Source organism: Brachycentrus maculatus, unplaced genomic scaffold, assembly GCF_059751285.1.
Source record: "Brachycentrus maculatus isolate JH-2025_06_01 unplaced genomic scaffold, ASM5975128v1 h1tg000210l, whole genome shotgun sequence".
NCBI lineage: Eukaryota > Metazoa > Arthropoda > Insecta > Trichoptera > Brachycentridae > Brachycentrus > Brachycentrus maculatus.
Window position 1 is genome coordinate 522,957 of NW_028280961.1, and position 6,358 is coordinate 529,314.

Genomic DNA, 6,358 nt, shown 5'->3' on the forward strand with positions numbered 1-6,358 from the left:
GAACAATGGGATAAAGGAACCAACACACTGCGTGCGATTTTCGTGCGACAAAAACGATCAAACTGTCGCAAAAAAATTATGTAACTGCCATTTTTTCGTTGTTTGAATATAAGATTGTGTTGATTTATCGGCTCCTGCATTGTTATCCAAAAGCGTGCCTATATAGCGACGATGACGCAAGCGTATTTCGGCGGTCGAGCTGGGTGGTTATGTAAAGTTATGTTTCGTTAATAATATTCACAAGTTTAATTAGTTTTAAGTAAAAAATATAAATTTGTAAATATTTTTGTAAAAACCTATTGTTACAACCTTACAATTTTCACTACTTTTTTTCTTCATATATTTAAGACCAATTTATTATTATTATAATAATTATTTTTACTATAAAGGACCAGTTTTTCACATATTCATTCGGAAAAAATCTCATCACTAAAACAGTTAAAAATAATAATAAACGCACGCTGCTTTTTGTTTATTTTTAAATTACTGAAGTAAAATGATGTTTATTTTTGTAATATTTATTTGTTTTAAATTTTGTATTTTTGCAAATAAAACAAATAACTAGTCACAGTCATTAAAATTATCTCATGTTGTATCTTTTATTTTATATATTGATATAGTTATATCGTTTTAAATGTTAAAATTGTTGTACAGAATATGATAAAACGCCCTTGAAGTTATTTCTCACGAAAACGGCGCCATACAAATTATTCGATAAAATGAATAAATTTAATAAATTGATTCGGCAGACACTTTGTGGTAAAATCTATCCATGTATTACTTCCTCATTCAATTAATGTATTAAAGTCTTCCCCCTATTGTCTATGTTCCGACTGATAAGAAAAAAAAAAGAAACAGCTACTACCCCCTCTTCAACCTTCAACGTCCCAAGGACCCAACTCTAAAATTTAGAATTAGCTTCACATACAGTGTTTGAAAATGATGCGGAATGCATCGAAACACGTGTCACAGTAGATTTTAGGAAAAAGTGGTATTTACTAAGCAATACATTTATTAAAAATGAATAAACTCTGTCCATTGAACCGCGCGTTCGACGCAGCTTTGTCGCGCGAGATCGTAGTGTGGACACGCACTAAGAAAAGTGCATTTCTCCAGTCCCATACATGTCAGAGTGCAAACAAATGCACTTTGCAGCCTCTTAGCGAGATTCATAATACCGTGACTACAATGGAACTTGCTCTTCGCATGTCAACACTCAAACCGCACAAAGTAATTACGAATATCTTGAAACTTGTTAAAGATTACAGTATCTACATAAGAAATAATAATAATAATAATAAAACCCTTATCCGCACCTAAATGGTGCATAGAGCACTGCGTTATATAAACGCAGTGTTATCTTGATCATTTACACATGAAAGAAAGGTGATCAGCCCTCCGCTTCAGGTACCAGTCCTGGGTAATATTGAATAAATATTAGAGTAAAAAAATCAATTATATTTGTTTGACCCCCCCCCCCCTGGGAATCGAACCCGGGACCTCCAGAACGGTAGCCGAGCGTGCTGACCATAACACTACGGAGGCGGACAAAAGACATAAGAAATAATAAAACAATAACTATTTTTTTGTATTGAAAGAAATAAATATTTCTTGGAAATAAATATATCGTAGTCATACAGGAGAAAGTGACTAAGTGCATTTTTTACAAAAACGTGATCATTGACCATTTGATATCTTACTAGATTAATATTGCCCTGAAAAAATCCCAAAGGATTTTAAACTTGGAAGTATAATATATTGACTTGGTAAAAATTACTAACTGCATTGATGTTTATTTTCTTGCCAAGCAAAAGCGACTTAAATGACCCTCCTGAACATTTTACGTTTTGCTATTTGGTCATTTTCTCCTGTACGACTATGATATGGTTGATGTCTTGGAAATAAATAATTAAGAAAGGTGTGTTGAGATGGTTTGGACATGTGGAACGAATGTGTGAGGAAAGAACGGTAAAACAAATTTATGAAGTGAATGTAATTGGAAAGAGGAGCAGAGGAAGACCGAGTTGGCACAATCAGGTATGCCAAATACTTGAAAGCGACAGATAAGGAGTCGAAATAATCGACGAGTATGTATGAGGAAATGCAAGAAAGCGGAAGAGGCGAAGAATGTGTGCAAAGACAGAGTGGTGTGGCGGTCTATTCTCTCTGCCTACCCCTGCGGGGAAGTGGCGTGTTGGTTAGTTAATATATGGTTTAGAAAATAAAAGAGCTATAGAAAGGCACAGATTTATATATTTGTGAAAAATGTAAATTTTGTTTTCAATATAGGTATCCACATTCAAAAAAAATAAAAAAATAAATATTTATTGTAAAAAAAATTTGAGCGGAAGCACGACCGACTTCTAGCGTGTCCGTTTGAGTTCTGAATTCAAACAATTCGTCTTAAGTTGTAATATGTTGAATTAATTTCCTCTGTGGGAGACCGTAATAATATACAAATTAGTGATTTTCCTTTCCGTGCGTTTTAAACTCAATAATGCAGAAAAGAAATCCCCCGTAAATGCCTAAATGTAAGCCTTAAGGCAGCCAAACGCCAGGTCGTAAGCCCTGGGATGCTCAGACTTCCAGCTTCTTTCATATTATGAACCGATAGACGTTTCATCTCAAATTGAGACACCTATAACAATTTGTATGCATTAAAGGTCATTTTTGAAATCTTACGAGCTATAAATTGTGTTACATGATGCGTAAAGTGTGCCATGTCATGTGTCACGTTGCTACATGCGCTGCGGTGTGATATTTCATCCCCACGACAGACATCGGAGTTGGGACCTCTGTAAACGGATACTTTTGACTAATAAGCACCACAGCCGTAACGAATGACGTCAGGCCTCTCGATAACGTATAAAAAGTATTTTAAAAAACATTTAAAAAAATTACAGCAAATAATTCCCTTTAAAAGAGGTATGCACAGTTTTGCGTTAGGATAAGCAAAGAAAGATAAAGGGTAATATATATATATATATATATATATATATATATATATATATATATATATATATATATATATATATATATATATATATATATATATATATATATATATATATATATATATATATATATATATATATATATATATATATATATATATATATATATATATATATATATATATATATATATATATATATATATATATATATATATATATATATATATATATATATATATATATATATATATATATATATATATATATATATATATATATATATATATATATATATATATATATATATATATATATATTTCGCCTCTGTAGTGTAATGGTCAGCACGCTCGGCTACCGTTCTGGAGATCCCGGGTTCGATTCTCAGTGGGGTCAAAGAAATATAAGCGATTTTTTCACTGTAATATTTGTTCAATATTACCCTGGACTGGTACCTGAAGCGGAGGGCTGATCACCTTTCCTTCGTGTGTAAACGATCAAGATAACACTGTGTTCATATGAAGCAGTGCCCTATGCACCATTGGGGTGCGGATAAGGGTTTTATTATTATTATCATAAACTCTGTAAATACCCAAACTTCCATATTCTACTTCACCTATGCTGATATGTCAATTATTATATTTATTTTATTTTAATTATGCAGGGCGTAATCGTTTGATACTTTTTCTGGCCCAAAGTTTCTGTCTAAAAAACTTAACTAACCAACCATCACGCCGCTTGCCCACAGTGATAGGCCACATCAATCTCTCTCTGCACGCAATCTACACCTCTTCCACATTCATATAACATATTTACATTTCAGTTTAAACTTATTTCATAACATCATCTTGCATGGGTGAACATTCTAAGTAGGTACTTAGAAGCACTATTATTGTACCTGTCACCGTAGAGTTTCTCCACCTGTTAGCATATTAATACTATTTGCTCAGTTGGCAATATGATAGTCATGTGATAATGTGATACCCATGACACACTGGTACCAACTGCAAGCACCAATTTGTATCATTAACATATGTACAATAACCTATATTCCCTTCTGCAGGTTGGCAGGCCTGTTACCAAATAATCGATGCCACGTCGGATTGTAACATATCATGCTTACATTTATTAACTAATTAACTTTATTTTATTCAAACCCTCCTTCGCACCCGATGGTGCATAGGGCACTGCATTATATGTGTTATCTTGATCGTTAACATACGAAGAAAGAGTGAAAAAATCATTTGTATTTATTTGATCCCCCCCCTGGGAATTGAACCCGTGACCTCCAGTACGTTAGCCGACCGTGCTGACCATTACAGAAAAATTAAACACATGTGTAATACCAGTTAATGAGTTTTATATCATTACACACGACTAGTTTCGGAAACTACAGTTGTTTTCGTCTATAGGTGTAAAGTAAAACTAACGAGAAAAAAAATATTAAAGCATTTATATAGAGGTTGTTAGGATAATAAATTAAGGGGGGGGGGGTTAAAAACTATTTTTTTTTGGAAAAGAAAACATAGATAATAACGGTGATGTATTTTGAAAAGACTATTAATAATTAACGCTTTATTAGAATTTAAATTAGTGTATTTCTATTTTTTTAAAATTGTAACAGTGCAAAGTCTTGTCTTGGTTTTCTGTTTATGAAGTAGGTACCAAAATTTTATACGTATTTTTATTTACTATTGCAAACAGATTATTTTAATAATATTATGTAAATTATAGAAACAAACCTTGGTTATTCCGTTATCCGATTATGGTTTAAACATTGCTGTGATAGTTTGGGGTTTTCGGTCTGTTTTGCCTGGTCTTATTTCTTCAGGGAGACACTGAAAATAACGAGAATATAAAAAATTAAAATACACATATTTTGTTCCTTTTTTCCTTTATTAGCACCCGTAACTAGTTTGTACAAAATATATTAAATGTTGTATACTTAAAGATAAAATAATAATAAAAATTCAAATTCAAACCCTTATCCGCACCCCAAGGGTGCATAGAGCACTGCATTATATAAACGCACTGTTATCTAGATCGTTAAAACACGAAGGAAAGGTGATCAACCCTCCGCTTCAGGTACCAGTCCAGGGTAATATTGAAGAAATATTTGAGTGAAAAAATCACTTATATTTATTTCACCCCCCCTGGGAATCGAACCGGGACCTCCAGAATGGTAGCCGAGCGTGCTGACCATTACACTACGGAGGCGGACGCAAAATAATAAAAATAATAAAGAATAAATTTATTTTCGACATCTCATCAAGGATGAAGAAGAATATGGAAGTCCGGGCATTTACGGGGCTGACGACCGTCATAGGCTGGTTTAAGTGATCACTTTACACACGCGTAACATTCACCAATTCTACCCATTATTGACAGCCGACATCATCAGTCTGATGATGTCGGTAACGACGAAACCCGGTCGCTGGTCAAATAAAAATAAAGTGGAAAAGCTAAAAATATTGGTTTTAATCTAATAATATATATTTTGATATGTCCAAATACTTGTTACAACAAATATGGATTATCTCCAATTAGGAGTTTTTTATATTATTTTTGACATCTCAACATAGATGAAGAAGAATATGGATAAGTCTGTGCATTCATTTAAGCCAGCCTATGGCAAAAGATATATAATTAAAAAATAAAATTAACAAACAACATAACTGCGTTATCATTCCGAATCCATGTTTTTAACATCGGCAATGAACCGTTTGAGATTGTTAATAAATTATCATTAATAGATTCAGCTCTATTCTGACGCATTTTTTTGTCAGCATTTTTAACAGTTCGGTGAACTAAGAGGATCACCAGAATACCAATCGCTAGATTACATACTAATATAATCGGTACTCAACATTTTAGGTGTGTCTAAATCGTTCTTCACATATCTGGGTCTCTCCACATAGAGGCTAATTTTATTTTTATTTCTATCTACCATTCAACATGTCGCTCACTCCTTTTAAGAACGTCATAAATCAAAACACTTGATTTTTCAGAAGAACGTTCTTAAAGTTTAGAAATATAATACATACTATGTATTAAAAATAAATATCAAGCCAATTATTGAACTTTTTACTGTGCAACAGATCTTTTTATGAAAAACTTGAAGGTTTTTTCTCCATTTAAAAAAAATATATAGTTTATTTTAAAAAATAATTAAACAATACCCTTTCTTCAAAATGCAAAAACAATACTTTCTGCCCTGTAGCGGGTAAATATTAAGTTAAAAATATGCCGCTTTTGCTGGGATATAGTACATTCACTGGGTATTCCGGAAACATGCACAACTGAAAATTGACGAAAAGAGTGAGCGATGTAGCCTCACATTTGTCTGAGAGAACACATTTTAATTTGGAAGGTAATGAGGGGTACTGTAAGATTTTTGACATCTTA

The 6,358-nt window shown here is 32.7% G+C and overlaps 1 protein-coding gene across 1 annotated transcript in view; it reads right to left on the minus strand.

The window, feature by feature from the left end:
* LOC148307099 (uncharacterized) overlaps positions 1–4,793 on the minus strand; it is a 29,297-nt gene extending 24,504 nt beyond the window's left edge. Inside the window, exon 1 of the mRNA XM_088263947.1 lies at positions 4,696–4,793. The gene's annotated coding sequence lies outside the window, so the exon portion shown is untranslated. The remainder of the gene's footprint in view (positions 1–4,695) is intronic.
* Positions 4,794–6,358: the final 1,565 nt, after the last annotated feature.